Raw genomic sequence first — 18434 nt, forward strand, 5'->3', positions numbered from 1 at the left:
GAATGAACCCACCCAGGCATAACTAGATCCTAAGTGTGTGCAAAATATTGCACATACTTGGATCTCTAGTACATGCATAGTTTGGAGGCAATATTGAGCCTACACAGATGGCTCTGTGTAGGTTCTAAAATACTTGATCAAATCCTTATGAACCCCGTGGAGCCATATGGACATGTTTGAAAATAAGGTTCTTAATTATTTATAGAAGAATAGAGGGAAGGCATAAACTAACTGGAAAGCAGTCATCCTTGAGTGAGGAGAACTCCTATGCTATGGATTTTAATTCTTGTTTGGCTACAGATTTCCTGTGTGACCATGGGGCATGTTAGGGGACTGTATTTTTCAATGCTTCAGTTTACTCATTTGACATTAAATATTATTAATAATTCTTTGCAGTTTTCATGTAGGTCCAACATCCCCAGGTAGTTAGCCCTTTCACCGGGGAGCTGGCTGAATGGATGTTTCTGCAACCTTAATTATATCAGTGTGTTCTAGAGCACTTTGACCTCTTTAGTTTTATGCTTTTGTAACCTGCCTCGGGCAATGACACTAGAAAAGCCGGATCGAAACTGATAAATCAAATTATTACCCAGTTACTATGACTTGATTGCCAGTACAATAGTTAAGATGCTATGCCGTCTAATGAGATTAAGAAATAATGTGCAGAAGCCAAAGATGGAAAGTGAAAGTAGAGTACAACGTATTGTGGTAGCAGGGAAACAAACTGCAGCAGCCTCGGTAAGAGTGGGCAGCGGGAGCTTTTGCTTTCCCCGGCTATGGAACTTGTCCCTAGACTTGACCCCAGCCTGCGAGTTTTCTGAAAGGCAGATGACCGGTGCCCTTAAGGTATGTTACATTTTCTGATTCGGAAATACTGTTACTGCTTCTTGCCCTTGTTCTCCATTACTCAGTAATTCACGTTCTTCCCAGGGTTTGGTTTTGTTTTTCCTGAAAGGGGGGATGATGTTTTTCAGTGTCAAAGTTCTGAACGTGACTTAACAGGGAACAAGAATTGCCCTCTATTATCTCTAAAGTGATTTTAAGTCAACCACACAACGCGCAGTTGGGCCTGCGGAACTATTTTGCCTTCTCCGGGCAGTTACACGCTATTGTGCCAAATGAAATATTCAGCAATGCCACTAATCTTGAGAGTGCCTGGCACTTCAGGTTGCGTCTCACGCCAGTTCTGGGAACTGTGGACAGAATTCCCTTGCACGCGGAGAAGCAAGCCTCGCCTTTCTGCAGCCTCGCCTTTCTGCAGTTTTCTAGAGCTGTCCCTGTTACCGATCCAAAGTATGCCCTGTTAGTAGTCCATGTAAATATGCACAGTTCAGGACAACAAACAAACTGCAGGTGAACCCTTTCTGTTGCACCAACTCGATAGCTTTGTGGTTAGCTTTCAGGAGGTTAGTGAAGAAAAACGAAATTTACAAGTGCAGTATTTTATACTGAATTATCAACATTTTCTGTCGGGCAGTAAAGTTTCCAATCTTTGGTATCTCTGGCTTGATTTTCTGGCTCTTTTTCTCATTCAATGCCCTTGTCTTTGTTGCATTTTATGTTTTCCTCCTCTCTCTCTCTCTATCTAGTGTTCTCCTTCCTTTTCTATTTGTTTTGTCTCTTCCTTTATTATTATTAATATTTTTATAATTTATTAAGTTTCATACATTGCCTGTAAGACAAATTATCCAAGCGGTTTACAATAAAAACATGTATAAAACTATACATGGAAAATTGAATTACAAACAATAATAAAACAACTAAATAAACAAAAGCAAAGGTAGCCTAATTATAAGGCATGGCCTGGTAAAAATACTCCTGCAAATTTTTAATAATCACAGACCCTCTTTGTCTCTTTCTTTCAGCAGTAGCTATTTTAATAATATTTCTCCTCTTTCTCTCTTTTTGCCCTTACTCATGCTTCTCTCCTTTCCCCTTTTCTTTCGTCTCGTCATTCTGTTTTTCGTACCTCCTCTCCTACACCATTCATCCTCCGCTTTCTCTCATTCTCATTCTTCTAAGCTCTCTCCTCTATTCTTCTTCCATGCCTGTACCCCTTTCCTGGCTCTTTCTCTGCCCAGCATCCCCACCGTATCTCAAAAAAGATATAGTTGCAATGGAGAAGGTACAGAGAAGGGCAACCAGAATGATAAAGGAGATGGAACAGCTCCCCTATGAGGAAAGGCTGCAGAGATTAGGGCTTTTCAGCTTGGAGAAGAGACGGCTGAGGGGGGATATAATAGAGGTCTTTAATATCATGAGAGGTCTTGAACGAGTAGATGTGACTCGGTTATTTACACTTTCGAATAATAGAAGGACTAGGGGGCATTCCATGAAGTTAGCAAGTAGCACATTTAAGACTAATCGGAGAAAATTCTTTTTCACTCTACGCACAATAAAGCTCTGGAATTTGTTGCCAGAGTATGTGGTTAGTGCAGTTAGTATAGCTGGGTTCAAAAAAGGTTTGGATAAGTTCTTGGAAGAGAAGTCCATTAACTGCTATTAATCAAGTTTACTTAGGGAATAGCCACTGCTATTAATTGCATCAGTAGCATGGGATCTTCTTGGTGTTTGGGTAATTGCCAGGTTCTTGTGGCCTGGTTTGGCCTCTGTTGGAAACAGGATGCTGGGCTTGATGGACCCTTGGTCTGACCCAGCATGGCAATTTCTTATGTTCTTATGTTCTTATGATCAGTACCCTGGGTAATGTAAGTATTATGGCTGGTGGAGGGAGGGGGGGGCAGGCAGTACCTCCTTGGATGACATGACTGGCAGCCACATAGGGGCTAAGGAATCCTTGTTCCACTACAATGGTGGCCAGCCCCATGATGTGGTGCATTAGTGCCCCCTGGGTCTGGCACCGAGGGCAGTTGCTTGCCTCTTCTGATAGCCCTGGATCTCCTTTCTTTTCCCCCTTCCCTGACCAGCATGCTTCGGACGTGAGATCATGTGTGAAAGAGAGAGGGCGCACTATGAGTAAGTGTGTTTGTGTGTGACAGAATGAATGTGTATGTATATGGAGAGGGACACAGGAAAAACTTTGTGCTACCCACCAACGCCCACTTATAATCATTAATCAATGAGAAATTGAAATGGGGAGCAGCTGAGTGGCAGGGGTTCCCCTTCATTGCGCTGAGACGCTGTAAGAGAAATTGTTGCCTGTGTGCAGCCTGTCAATTCATTATCGCCCTTTAATGCATACAGAGATACAGTGATTAGGCAGTTCACTGGCTGGGTATAAAATTTATGCTAATGAGGGACACCATATTTCTTCTCCCCACCCCCGTTCCTCAAGTGTCCAGTCCTGGTCTGTGGAAATGTTGGCCATCCTTGCTGTGGCCCGACGAGAAACATGCAGGGCCTGGAGAGAGGCCTGCAAGGCTGCGGCAGAAGCCATCCTGCCACGACCGGAAGAAAGCCATTCCGGGGCCGGGAGAGAAGCCTGCAAGGCCGCGGCAGAACCCATCCTGGCATGACTGAGAGACAGCCGTTCGGGGCCGTCATTCAAGTGCTGGGAGAGAGCCTGCAAAGACACGGCACAACCCGTCTTGCTGTGGCCGGGAAACAGCTGTTCTGGAGCCCAGGACAGAGGCCTGCAAGGACGCGTGACCCTCCTCCTCCCCACTAACTTTGCAGGAGCTGCGCAGTAACAGTGGCTTCCTTCCCCTCCCTCCGGGCAGTGAGGAGCAGCACTGTTATCCAACAGTGGCAAAGACAAGGCCCAGAAGAAAGGGAGAAGTGAAAGCTATAGGTGTATATGCTTGTGTGTATGTGTGTGAGAGAGAGCCCCTGCACTGTATGTATGAGTCAGCCTTCATGTGGTAGTGTGTGAGAGCCTGCATGTGTACATGAGAAAGTGATCAAATGTGTGTGTCAGAGCCTGCATGTATATGAGAGCAACAAAGCCTGCATGTATGTGTGAGATCCAGTGTGTATAAGAGAGCGAGAGAGCCTGCGTATGGCTGAGAGACTGTGTATGCATGAGAGAGCAAGACAGCCTGCCTGTGTCTGTGAGAGTCTGTGTGTATGTGAAAATGAGAGAGACTGCATGGGTGTGTGAGAGCAAGAGAGCCTGTGTATGTGACAGCATATATGTGAGTGAGAGAGAGAGCCTGTCTATGTGACAGCATGTGTGTGGGGGGAGAGAGGATAAAGATTGTGAAGCCCCCCTTCCCCAATCCACAACAATCTGTGGGAGACTGGAAATCCAAAGATCCTAGGTATGGAATGCTGGAGATTTTTAATCCTATTATTTTAAATGTCATTTGTCTGCTGTTTCAAATATTTGGAATTTGGAAAATTATAAAAAAAAAAAAAGTGAGTCATTTTAATTAATGAATGTTCATTGGCTGTTGCCTGCTTGACATATTTATTCTTTTTATTAGTATGGTTTTAATATTATGAATGATGTTTTGTATTTCTTGACTTTATTGCTTAACGTTTAATGTTGTTGCACTAGTACATAATAATGCTTGCTGTGGTTTGCAGAACATGTGTGTGAGCGAGAGAGAACAGTGAGTCAATGAGCATATGTGTGAGCAAAAAGACTATTTAAACCAGTGAACATGTGTGACCAGTTAGCATGTGTGTGAGAGAATATAAGGGACTTTGTATAAGAATAAACATGATTGCTAGAGAGTGTATATATTTGAGAGAGATGAGAACTTTTGTGCACACCTCCTATCCCTGACGAATCCATGACAATCTCAGGGTGACTGAGTCTAGAGTTCCCAGGTATGGAGAGCAGGGGATTTTTTTTTTTTTTAGCCTTAGTTTTAATTATTGGGTGTTATTTGATGTGTCTTCTGTTTTGAAATATTTTATTGATGTTTGGAAAATTTAAGAAAACAATGTTAAATGTTTTTAATCAATGGACGTTCTATTCATCATCTGCTTTTAAATATTTATTCTTTTAATGAGTATGGTTTTACTATTATGATTAATAGTTTATATATCTAGATTTTATTGTTTAATGTTTAATGAAGAATGGTGATGTTTGTTTTCCCATTGTTGCACGGCACACAGAGTCAGACTTGTTTCGGTTTCCAATTTAGTTTTTGTCTGCATGTTTTTAGTTATACTTTCTCTTTATTCTGTATTTGGTGAGGATCTGTCTGTGTTCTGCATGTGTGACTGAGGTGAGGTATTTTGCTAGTATGTAGTTTATCCTCATATATCTCTAAAACGAGTAAAAATTCACAAATCTTCTATATAGACAAAAATTCTTCTACATAGAAAAAAAATGTTTTAATGGAAAGTGAAGCTTGCTGGGCAGACTGGATGGGCCGTTTGGTCTTCTTCTGCCGTCATTTCTATGTTTCTATGTTTCTATGGTTGTTTCATAAACATGAATCAGGAAGTACCAGCCAGGTTACCTCTGTTCTTATTTGTAATCACGAACAAACCATCGTCCACCTTATATTATTTATTAATCGTTTTCTCAAAACTTCAAAAAATTCAAACCAGTATTCATTGTGAATTTTTGTCTAAAAAATGAGACTAGTCCACCACTCGCCATCTTGTAAGAGTACACATGCAGCGGATCACGAGCGAGCTGAGATGTGAAAGAGCGAGATTTATTCAGATGAAATAGGTATACATCATTGTGAGCTGAGATGAGTTTTGGGGTAAGCGGTTTCCTCTGAAGAAGAATTTGTTTTGAAACCTGGCCATGTCGGGATAAAGCACTACCGTGGACTTGTTCCTCAGTGACTTATTTATCAGCATGGGCTGAGCTAATAATGAAAAGTGATCAGCGTTGAATGAGGAAAGATATATCATCATTGTAAAACATCTTTTTCCAAAAAAATTTGACTTTGGGGATTCAAGTGGTGGACTATTCTCATTTTTTAGACAAAAATTCACTGGTTTGAAGTTTTTGAAGTTTTGAGAAAACGATTAATAAATAATATAAGGTGGACGGTGGTTTGTTCGTGATTACATATAAGAACAGAGGTAACATGGATGGTACTTCCTGATTCATGTTTATGAAACAACCACGTTCCATTAAAAAAAATGTTTTTCTACGTGGAAGAATTTTTGTCTATACAGAAGATTTGTGAATTTTTACTCGTTTTAGAGATATATAAGGTTGAAATAAAAGAAAAAAAGAAAATAATTGAGGTTTAGTGGATGTGGGTTCTTCAATTTTATGAGTGTGATTATTACCTACATTAGTGGATTTTGGGTTTAGCATGTAGTTTATGTCAGGCTTGTTCTGTTTTCTTAATATTCGGTGTATTGGTGTTTTAGGGCCTGGTGTAATATTTGCAGTGTTGTCTTTTCATAGCTAGTGTTGCTATTGTTTGAGGGCTGACAGTGCTGGTTTTGTATGGGAAGTTTACCATATTGTAATTTAGTTTACTTAAAGCTTTCTGACGGCCTGCATGCTTTACAATAGTCCCAATTACATATGACTGCAGGTGTCTTTTTCTTTTTGCAGTTTTCTGGTTGGTACCACAGCAGTGCATGTAATTAATATGTATTTATTTATTTATTTAACAGCTTTTCTATACCGATATTAGAATGCACATCATATCGGTTTACATCGAAACAATAGGTGGGAAAATACAATGAACAGGGAGGGGGGAGAGGGACAACAAGAGTAACATGTTGCAACAACGGTGCTGCAGCTGGAGGAGGCTCTATTGGTGAGCCTGAAGAATAACTAGAGAGGTAACATATTAACATATAAACATATTAGTGTATTACTTAGTGTGGGATAGTGTTAACTGCAAGGTGGGAGGAGGTGGTGTAGAGCGGTGCATGGATCTAGTCTGGGAATGCCTGGTGGAAAAGCCAGGTCTTTAGCATTTTCTTGAATTTAAAGGGGCAGGGCTCAAGGCAGAGGTTTGTGGGTAGAGCATTCCAGCGCATGGGGCCAGCAATTGATAAGGCACGGTCCCTTGTTGATGTGAGACGGGCATTCTTGAGAGGTGGGATATGTAGGGTACCTTTGAGGTTTGCTCTGGTTGGGCGGGAGGAGTGTATGAATCGGAAAGGTTTGCTGAGCCTGGAGGAATTGCTTTTGTGGATGGATTTGTGCATAATGGTAAGGGTCTTAAATAGGATGCGTGATGAGATAGGGGGCCAGTGTAGGTCTTTGAGGAGGGGGGTTATATGGTCTGATTTGCGGGCATTCATGATGATTCTAGCGGTGGCATTCTGTAGCATTTGGAGAGGTTTGATAGTGGAGTAGGGAAGGTCTAGATACAATGAATTGCAGTAGTCCATCTTGGATGATAGGGTGGCTTGGATGACAGTTCTGAGATCGTGGGTGTGGAGTAAGGGGTTTGAGCTTTTTTATGATATTGAGCTTTTAGGACAGAATTAATGTGTTTTTTTAGGTTTAGATGTGGATCAATTAGGACACCAAGGTTTCATACTGGAGGCTGTGAGGTGAAGGTGCTGGCAGCTGGGTCATTGGCAGGGGAGAACTTAAGCGTTTGGTGGTTGTGGATAAGGAGGAGTTCAGTTTTTGTGGAATTAAGGGCAAGGTGTAGGTTGGTGAGTATGGAATTGATGGATATGAGGCATTTCTCCCAGAATTTTAGCATTGTGGAGATGGATTCCTGTATTGGTATGATGATTTGTACATCATCCGCATAGATGTAGAATTTGAGGTTGAGTTCAGAATGTAGCTGGCAGAGGGGCAGGAGGTAAATATTAAATAGAGTGGAGGACAGGAGGAGCCTTGGAGGACTCCTTGGGAGAGGGAGAAGTGTGTGGATTCAGAGATGCCTAGTTTAACAGAGAATTGTCTATTAGCCAGGTAGGATTTGAACCAGAGGAGGGCTGCACCAGAGATGCCATTGTCAGCTAGATGGGAGATGAGGATGTTCTGGCTTATCGTGTCAAAGGCTGCGGAGATGTCAAGGAAGGCAATGATGAAGCTATGACCTTGGTCAAGGCCAGTGAGGAGGGCATCAGTGAGGGAGAGTAGTAAAGTTTCGGTGCTCAAGTTTTTGCGAAAGCCAAATTGAGAGGGGTGAAGGATGTTGTTGTCTTCAGGGTAGTCCATAAGTTGGGTGTTCACAACCTTTTCCATGATTTTGGCGATGAGGGGGAGATTAGAGATGGGATGGTAGTTGGCCGGATCTTTAGGGTCTAGGGATGTTTTTTTTTATCAGGGGTTTGACAACTGCGTGTTTTAGGGAATCGGGTACTGTGCCAGTGGAGAGGGAGCAGTTAAAAATGTCAGCTAGAGGTTTGGCAATAGTACTGGGAATGATTAGGAGGGTTTTGGTGGGGATGGTATCAGAGGGGTGGGAAGCGGGCTTGATTTTTTTGAGAATAGACTCGATTTCCTTGGAGGATGTGAGGTCGATGGAGTCTAATGTAGTGTTGTGAGTGGTGTGGTGGTTGGGAGACAAGGGGAGGGGCTGTGAGAGTGAATCAGAGGAGGATGTTAGTTATTTTGTTATGGAAAAAGAGGGCGAGTTCCTCGCATTTTGTGCTGGCTTCAGTATCAGTGATGGGAGGGGGGGTAGATTTGGTGAGGGCAGCAACATAAGAGAACAGGGCTTTGGGATTGTACATGTATTGATGTATTTTGGCGGCGTAGTAGACATGTTTGGTTTTTTGAATTGAGAGGCGGTATGTGTGTAGGGATGATTTGTAAGAGGTGGCATGTTGTTGGGTTGGGTCTTTACGCCAGGTTCTCTCTTTCAGTCTGGGGTTGTTTTTCATTTGGTGCAATTCTGTGGTGTACCATGGTTTGTTGTTTGAAAGTGCATGGTGTTGCTTGCGAGTGATGAGAGGACATAATTTGTTGGCTATATCGTGGGTAAGGTTGTTCCATGAGCTGAGGGCCGCTTCAGGGGAGAAGCAGTCTAGTTTGGTTAGGGATTCAGTGAGTGCAGAGGTTAAATCCTCTGGGGAGCAGGATTTTCTGAAGGAGAAAGAGTTAATTTGAGAATGGTTACAGGGAGAATGGTTACAGGGAGTCTCGATGAGTGAGTGGTCTGACCAGGGAACTGGAGTACAGGAGGCGGGGGATGGTGTGCGGATGCAGGAATTAATGAAATTGAGGTCTATGGTGTGCCCAGCTTTATGTGTGGGGGCGGTGATGATTTGGGTGAAGTCTATGGCCTGAAGAGCAGCCAGGAGGGTTTCACATAATGGGGAGGGGGGAATGGAGTCCACATGGATTTTGAAGTTTCCTAGTAGGATGGCAGGTTTTTCAATGTTAATATTGTCGGAGATAAATTCTATAAGGGGGTAGGGATTGTGTTCCAGAAGGCCCGGGGGGGGGGGGGGGGTAGACAAGGCAGATTTGGAGATCATGGGATTTAAACAGACCAATTTTGTATTTAGGTGAGGAGCTGATGTTCAGAGGTCTGAGTTTCAGGTTCTTTTTGGTGGCTAGAAGGATGCCTCCACATCTTTTTCTGGGTTTAGGAATGGAGAAAATGTCATAGGATTGGGTGGGGAGTTGGTTAAGCAGTACGGTGTCCGTATCCTTGAGCCAGGTTTCCGTGACTGCGCAGATTTCAGGTTTGCAGTCTATGAGGAGATCGTCTAAGATGTGTGTTTTTTTGGTGAGGGAGTGGGCATTGAATAGGACTAGGGATAAGGTGGTGAGTCCTAGTAGTTGTGTTAGTGGAGAGATGATGTTAGGGAGGAGGGACTTACGCTGGGCTGGGGGGCTCGCAAGATGGAGGCGAGGTGTTCTGAGTTGGTGACAGAATAGGGGGGCATGGTAGATAGGTAGAGCTTAGATGGTGGAAGACGGGATGATAAGGGGGGGTTGGTGGGGGTTGGTGGGGAGAGGATTTGGGAGGAGCAATTTGTAATGGTTATCAGGCTAATACAGTACAATGCAGTGGGAGACAATAGCAAAGATTATCATAGATTGCGTAAGTGTATAGCATGCAAAGATAATTACTGTCAGGTAGGGTGCATCAGGCGGTGAAAAACGTCTGGTTGCTCTAAGTAGATCTTGGCAGCAGTTCTGGGGCGGGCAACGAGGGCACACTAAGGGGCGCACCAAGGGGCAGGCCCCTTAGGTTGCGCTCCTTCGTGCGCGCAATGCCTGGCGAGTGGTGCCGAAGAGAGTAGCCCGAATTTAAAGGGCTTTTTCCTGCCTCCCTCCCAGGTGCTGACGTCAGCGCAGCTCCCACCTATGAGAGGATGGTGGCATGGAGCTCAGGGAAGGGGATGTCCAGGGGATGGCAACGTGGTCTCCGGGTGGGTGGCTGGGCGGGCGTCTGGACGGGCTGGATCGGCGGCCGGACACACGTGGAGGTCGCTGGGCTGCAGGCTGGACCAGATCGGAGCTGCAGGCAGGTCGGCTAGTGAAGGAGCGAGCTACGGAGAGTAGCCCGAATTTAAAGGGCTTTTTCCTGCCTCCCTCCCAGGTGCTGACATCAGCGCAGCTCCCACCTGTGATTGGATGGTGGCATGGAGCTCAGGGAAGGGGACGTCCAGGGGATGGCAACGTAGTCTCCAGGTCGGCGGCTGGGCGGGCGTCTGGATGGGCTAGATCAGCGGCCGGGCACACGTGGAGATCGCTGAGCTGCAGGCAGGTCGGCCGGAGAAGGAGCGAGCCGCGGAGAGTAGCCCAAATTTAAAGGGCTTTTTCCTGCCTCCCTCCCAGGCACTGATGTCAGCGCAGCTCCCACCTGTGATTGGATGGTGGCACGGAGCTCAGGGAAGGGGACGTCCAGGGGATGGCAACGTGGTGTCCGGGTCGGCGGCTGGGCGGGCATCTGGATGGGCTGGATCGGCGGCTGGGCACACGTGGAGGTTGCTGGGCTGCAGGCTTGGCCGGATCAGAGCTGCAGGCAGGTCGGCCGAAATACACATCTTATAAGTGATATTTTTACCTTAAAACACTGAATATTCTTTTCATGTAAAATCTGTTACTATAAATGCATGTTTTTAAATTATTTGTGGGTAGGGTGGGGCTAGGAGTGTGTGCAAGGCTGTAAGGTTCACCTATGACACCTGATACCCTTGCACCAACCCTGGCTGCACTAGCTCCCATACGAGAAAGCAGGATTCCATCTGGAGCTGTGCTGCTTTGGGTTAGTAGCTCTCCCCACTCTCGGCCAGGGATTAATTTTCTCTTTTTATAAGCCCAGGGAACAGTGTGGAACACTTCCGGCTCCCCCCTCCCCTGGATTCTGAAGGCAGAGCACAGCCTGGGAACCATAAAAGCAGCAGACTGTGTAGCCTGCAGTCAATGAGAATGCACTAGAATGTGGCAGGGTTGCGGAGAAGTGGAGTCAAGTTACAGGCACAGGAAGGAAGAGGGTAAGCCAGGAGAAAGTGCCTATGCAGTGTTGGGGAGGTGTTACGCCTGTCGATTGCAGATGGCTGCGACCGCTGTTGCTCACCTCTTTCTTCACAGCCTTGACTCCATGGTGAAGACTTGCGGCCTCCGCCAGCTATCGCCAGCCTGTCTACCGCTCCCAGGCCTCCCTGGATGGTGTGGACACTGCCAAACGCCATCTTGCCATCGGAACCCCTTAGGCACGTGCACGCACGCACTGGCCAGTCTTAAGCACATCATGGCGGGAACCTCGGGGGCGTCCCCTCCGGATAATGTCATTCGTCCAGGATACTTAAGCCGGCTGGCCCTGCCTACCCTCGACTTGGCAACGAGTTCCCTTATTGCTGAATCTGCCTCGCTCATAGAGGACCCTTCGTTCCAGCTCCTGCTTCCTTGGCGTGAGAGTCCCGAGTACCCACTCCTCGGGGGCCCTCTCTTCGTCTCTGGCTATCCGCTCCTCAGAGGGCCTGATGCCCTGGACATCTGCCTGCCCCGTTCCCCGAGGCTTCCCTGGAATCATCGCTACTCCTGCCATGAGTACCCCGCTCTGCGGACCATTACCATCTCTACTGAGGACCCTCTTCGGTGTACCCCACTCTGCGGACCACTACCATCTCTACTGAGGACCCTCTTTGGTGTACCCCGCTCTGCGGACCACTACCATCTCTACTGAAGACCCTCACTGGTGTACCCTGCTCCGCGGACCACTACCATCTCATTTCTATGGAAGAACCCTTATCGGCACCCCGCTCTGTGGACCTTGGCTGTATCTTCTATACAGAGGTATCCTCCTTGGGTATTCCCCATTCTACAGACTCTGTGGCACCTTGTGTCTGTGTGACTTTACTCTTACACTAACCGCTCTGCAGGAAGTGCTGCTCTACCTCTTTAATACAGATTCTAGACTTGAACTGTGTCTGACGTCAGCTGAGACCTCGCCTCCCGACGGTGAGGCTCACGGGGCTCCTCCCCATGGGCAGTGCCATCTCTCACCTCGGCCCAGGGCCCACATACCCACAAATCCTAACAGGAGGTTTCTGTCTGAGGTGACTGTTTTGAGCTCTAAGAGAAGCAATTGGCTATGGAACCAGCAAGTCTCCTAGAGAATGAGATTGGGAAAGGGAGGAGGCTGCTGCAGAATAGGGAAGGGCTGGCAGCAAGCAAGAACTTTACTGTACCTAGGGCGCTCACTGTGTAAGCAGTACAAAAGTAGCATGACGGAGAGAGTTCATGTGTGTCTGTCAGAGAACGTGAGAGAGAAACGCACACCCATGCACACTTTGTCTGTGAGAGAGAGTGTGTGTGCGTAGGTATCTTTCTCTCTGAAATGCACACTCTCACACACACACACTGTGTGTGGGTGTGTTTTTTTGTCTGAAAAAGAGAATGTGTCTTTGTGGGTATCAAAGTGAAAGTGCCAATAAATTTCTACATTCTAAATATCTGTTTGTGATTGACCATTTGTGTGTCTGACACTGGCTGGCAGTGTCATTACTTGCAACTGATTCAAGAACCAGATTGAGAATCCAGGATATATCTCTATATACAGGGCCCAACCAATGGAATAGGGGCTGCAGCTCTGCTCACCCCTGATCTAGAATGTCCTCAATTTCTTAGTTATTTAGGAAAAATGAAGTTTATTTTGGAGATATTTTTTCAAGGGGTGTTGGCAAGAACAGCTGCCTCTCAGTTATGGAATGGACTGTACTGAGTACCTGAAATTCAGTCTTAGCTTGCAGGTTTACTGCAGCATTTAAAGTTCTGTTAACAAAGCTCTCTTGGCAGAGCTTGGTGAATCCATGGAAAAAGCTATGGGGAAAAGCCCTTACGAAAGGCTCTTTCAGATAGTGTCCCCAGGATAATGTCTGTCATCCAAGTCTGTCTGGATAACTCAGAGTCCCTCTTGAATATTCAGTTCCATAAGGATCCAACATTGATCCAGATTGGATATTTCCACCTCCTATAGATATAGGATTAGTGGGATGCAAATGATGTCATCTGGGTCATAGGAATATTCTTATGTGCTAATTAGAGTCCACCAGCAAAACAGGTTGTTACGAGGCTGCTCGCGGAGCCCATCCCGCGAGCAGCCTCTCACTTGGCCGATGCCGCTGCCTTTTCGCGGCCTAGGCCACTCTGGACCGCCACTCCTGCTCCTGTGTGGCCCAACGCCACTCCTCTTCTTCATGGCAGGATCCGCTGCCGGGACATCTCTTCGTGGCCCTAGTGCCACCACCACCGATGAGTTCACCTCTTGTGGCAAGGAGCCGCCATCGTTGCCGCTGCCTCAGTGGCAGGGAAGCCGCTGTCCTCTTCATCTTCACGTGGCAATGACGCTGCTGCCTGTTCCTGCCTCCCTGGGCTCCTCTAAGCATGCGCTCGTGCCTCAGCACATTATTTAAAGGGCCAGCGGTGGGAAAAGCCCTGCAGCCCCAACCGATGACCTCATCACTCCGTGCCTCTTCCAGCCCTATAAAAGGGCTCAGCTTTCATTCCTTGGGGCCTTTGAACTGGATCCATGGTCGTCCATGCTTCTCTTCTCTGGTTAAGGTCCTCCGTGGTCTCCTTGTGTCTAGATGGCTCCTTGTTTGATGTTCCTGATGTTCCTGGTCTCCTTTTTCTGATGTTCCTGGTCCTGTTCTTTGTTGGAACTCCTTCGTTGTCTTTTCGGTGCCCTGATGTTTTATGTCCTGAAGTTCTGATGTTCCAAGTCTTGAGGTTCCTGATGTTCCATGTTCCTGATGTTCCATGTTCCAGTCCTGGTCCTGATGTCCTTGTCTCCAGCTCTTTGTCTTGCTTCCAGGTTTCCTACTTGTCCACCTTTCCTGGCGTGCCACCGTCATGGTCCATGACCATCCCATGGGGGGCTATGTAGAGTGCTTCATGGCACAAGGCCTGTCTTCATGTCTACAGCGCAAGTCTCCAGAAGGCCCCTTGTTTTTAATTCTGAGGTCTGTTCCTGAATCCGAGTGCTGAGTCTTGAATCCTGAGTCTTGAATCCTGTTCTTGGTCTTCGGAGTACCTTGTGCCTGCTTCAGTCCATTCCCTAGACTCAAGCCAGACCCTGCTCCGCTTCAGCATGGTCCGCGACCAGCCACAAGCAGATGTGTAGGGTACGCCTCGGTGCAGGTCTCTCCTGAATCTTCGACATGTTTCCAGTTCCAAATCTTCACTTTCTTGCCTGGAGTCTGCTTTGCCTTCGGCATGTGTTGCGTCCGTCGGTCTCAGACGGCTTCGCCCTTTGTGCCTCACCTTTCTCTCTGCTCTCCCCACTAGCCTTGGGAAGATGGCTCCCGCTGCGTCTGATTGCCACTCTCCCCGGTGTCCCCGGAATGGCAATGGCAAAGCATCAAGCCATGTTTCTCCTAAGGGCCTCCCAGGGTGCACATGCGCTCGCCACCCACATCTTTATCCACGTCATGGTGGGAACCTCGGGGCATCCCCTCGATTGGCGTCACGCCATCCAGGAATTTAGCCTGCCGTTGTTTGCTAGCTACTCAAGTTAGCAAGATTCATGAATGGTTGGAAAGCCTCCGGTCTGAGCTACTCTGCCACTTCCTTGCTGCCGCTGGAAGCTCTCTCTGTCCTTTGGGGTATTTCTCTAACCTGGGTACCCGCTCCTTGGGGGCCCTTTGCTTTCTTTCAGGTGCCTATCTGGGATCAGGTACTCGCTCCTCGAGGGCCTGCTTTCCCTGGCTTGGTGCCTGTATTCAACTACTTCTGCCTGCTGGAATCTTCACCTATTCAGCTACCAACTTAGTGAGTAATCTAACATTCTCAGTCTGTCTCATCTACAGCTCTGCTGTGCTGGGAACCTGCATCCGGATCTCCCAATACTATCTCTGTGAGACGGGTCCCCTCTGCGGAGGGGCCCTGGACTGCTACCCCCGGAATCTCCTCACTACTGCCACCTCTAGTGGTATACATCAGCTGTATAATAAAAGAAAAATTTCTGTGTTTGTGCATCTTGAATCTAGCCTAGTATTGTGGTTCCTCATGGGGCTCCTCCCCATGGGAGTGGTCATCTCCACAGTACCCAAGAATCCACTCAAACACCTCAAAACCATAACAGATTGCTAAATCCATGGATTCGGCTCAGCTCACCGCATTGCAGGCCATTCCAGGCCTGGCCCAGCGAATTTCCGAACAACAGAACTCGCTGGAGAACTTGACTGCTGCATTTAACCAATTGCACGCACAGATGAATACACCGACCACCACAGGTAAAGAAGTTACACTGCCAGAAGTGACGGTCAAGACAATTGTATCTGCTCCAACACGCTTCTCAGGGGAAGTTTGGAGATGTAGAGGATTTGTCAATCAATGTTGCATGCACTTTTCCTTGCAATCTAATCATTTTCCTAAAGCCTATGCCAAGACAACCTACATCTTGTCTTATCTGGACAGAAGAGCATTGGCTTGGGCCTCTCCCCTGTGGGAGCACGATGACCCTATCCTGCTTGATCTTGCCGGGTTACTTGAACTGTTCAGATCAGTATTCGATAGGGGTGTGCATTCGGATTGACCGCATTAGTAAAACGCAACTCATATTTTTTTTTTACTTAAAAAATTGATTCGACATAAACGATCGGATTTCCCACATATCGAACATAGATATGTTCGATATGTGGGAAATCGCGATTGTTGAGCCAAAATAAAAATATAAACCCCCTCACCCTCCTTAATCCCCCCCCCGACTTACCACAACTCCCTGGTGATGGAGCGAGGAGTGAGGACGCCATTTCTGCAATCCTTGGCGAGAAGCATGTGACGTCGGCGGCACGTCGAGTGACGCCGGCGTCACGTGATTCCCGGCTCGTTCGCCGGACGGCTTGGGGGGGTCAGGAGGGGGGCTTGGGGGGGTCAGGAGGCCCCCCCAAGCTGGCCAAAAGTTCTTTTTGGGCCGAACGAGCCGTCCGGCGCGAACGAGCCGGGAATCACGTGACGCCGCGTCACTCGACGTGCCACCGACGTCACATGCTTCTCGCCAAGGATTGCAGAAATGACGTCCTCACTCCTCGCTCGATCACCAGGGAGTTGTGGTAAGTCTGGGGGGGGGATTAAGGAGGGTGAGGGGGTTTAAATTTTTTTTTTGCACATATGTACATATACCCAACTCATTGGATTTTTTTTATGTCCATATTGGCCGCAAGTGGGACCCCCTTTCGGACATTAAAAATATGAACATAAAATTTTGCTCTGCACATCCCTAGTATTCGATGACCCTGCCTGGTATACGACTTCGCCATTGAATTCAATAGACTTCGCCATTGAATTCAATAGACTTCGCCACTGAATTCAAGACGTTGGCGTCAGAATTACATTGGAACCCTAAATGCCTGAAGACCCTATTCTTTGAAGGACTGAACTCCCATTTGAAAGGTGAGCTGGCGGCTCGTGAGATGCCTGAGACCTTGGCTGAACTAATGAAGTTGGCAACAAGGATTGATCGCCAACTTCGTGACAAGGTTCAAGAGACCAAGACTCCTAGAAGACCCCTTCAGGGAGAAACTCGAGTTAAATCTACACCCAGGCCTGTTCCCTCAGGTCCACTTGCTGGCGAAGAAGAACCAATGCAATTAGGCCGCAGTCACCTGACTTCAAAAGAGAGAAGAACGCAAAAGAGGTTGGGACTATGCATGTATTGTGGTCAAGCTGGTCATGCTGTACAAACATGCCCTATATGTCCGGGAAACTGGCAGACCTAAATCCTGTGGGAGGACTCTTCTTAGGTCTAACTGCACCCTCTCCTCCACTCTCTCTCCCTGTATCCTTAATTTGCAGACCGTTAAAATACCAGACTCTTGCCCTAGTGAACTCTGGGGCAGGAGGCAATTTCATTTTGAAGTGTCTAGTGTCTAGAGACTGCTTCGGAGATAGCCTATCAGAGGACCCTAGGCCGGACTTTAAATCCAGATCCCAACTAGGCGCCGCGCGACAAAGGGGCCCGCCCCTTTGTGCGCCCCTTCGTGCTGCCCCTTTGGACCCTGTGACCCCCCCTGGACCTCCCCGGTCAGCAGAGCAGGCCCCGAAGTATTGTTGCCTGCCTTCCCCAACCTAGACCCTCACAGATCCAGGAACCGCAGAGTGAGTAGGCACCTCCCCGAAGAATCCATCTCCTCCCTCTCAGGAGCTCGTTAGCCTACCCCAGCCTCTTGGACCCCCCAGCCTTTGCAGCCCCTGGACCTTGGCCTTCTCCAGCCTTTGCACTACTCCCCCCCCCCCCCCCAGCCTACCTAACCCCCTGCGTGGTATTCTTTAGAATAACCCGCGTCCCTAACACTGTTTAATCTCTTTACCTGTCTAACTGTATCTGCTCAAGCCGTATCAAACTGCTCCATATGTTTAATCTGCATTGAACTGTCTAACCTGCATTGAACTGTCTAACTTGCATTGAACTGTCTAACCTGCATTGAACTGTCTAACTTGCATCGAACTGTCTAACCTGCATTGAACTGTCTAACTTGCACTGTACTGTCTAACCTGCATTGAACTGTCTAATCTAAATGTTTAATCTGCATTGATCTGCTCTGTTTATCTGCCCCCACCGGCACCACCTACCTCGCATTGTACTCCCTCCCTCATCCAGTCACACCTATACCCTTATTCCCGTCCTGCTACGACCTACCCTTCACATTGCTCCCCCTCTACCACAATGACCACACAACACATCCGCCGCATTCACCTCCCCCACAACAGGCACCACCATTTCTCTCCCCTCCGACTACCCCCCACCTACAAGTCCCTACTCCCGATCCTCACGACCCCCATCAACCAACTCCTAGGACTCACTGCCCTCTCTATCATACTGTTCAACGCCCAATCACTCTCAAAGAAAACCCCCATTCTAAATGACCTCCTCATTGACTCTAACCCAGACATCTGTGCTATCACGGAAACCTGGCTCAGAGAAACTGACATAGTCCTCCTGAACCAGCTACCGACCCACTCTTATGATTTCATATCCGTTCCTAGACCCAAGAAAAGAGGAGGTGGTATCCTCCTAGCCTTCAAAAAACACCTTAACCTCAAACTCACCCACTCCACCTCACCCACTAAACTTGAAATTGGCCTTTTCAAGTCTCCCTTGCTACAAATTTGCCTTATTTATGCCCCCCCTGGTTCCATTGAACAAGATCCCTCCCCCCTGATTGAATTC

The 18434-nt window shown here is 47.4% G+C and overlaps 1 protein-coding gene across 2 annotated transcripts in view; it reads left to right on the forward strand.

The window, feature by feature from the left end:
* The first annotated feature begins 540 nt into the window (after positions 1-540).
* LOC115090827 overlaps positions 541-18434 on the forward strand; it is a 124624-nt gene continuing 106730 nt past the window's right edge. For both annotated transcript variants that reach the window (XM_029600377.1, XM_029600379.1), the window contains exon 1: positions 541-846. The gene's annotated coding sequence lies outside the window, so the exon portion shown is untranslated. The remainder of the gene's footprint in view (positions 847-18434) is intronic.

Source organism: Rhinatrema bivittatum, chromosome 4 (assembly GCF_901001135.1).
Source record: "Rhinatrema bivittatum chromosome 4, aRhiBiv1.1, whole genome shotgun sequence".
In the NCBI taxonomy this organism is placed as follows: domain Eukaryota; kingdom Metazoa; phylum Chordata; class Amphibia; order Gymnophiona; family Rhinatrematidae; genus Rhinatrema; species Rhinatrema bivittatum.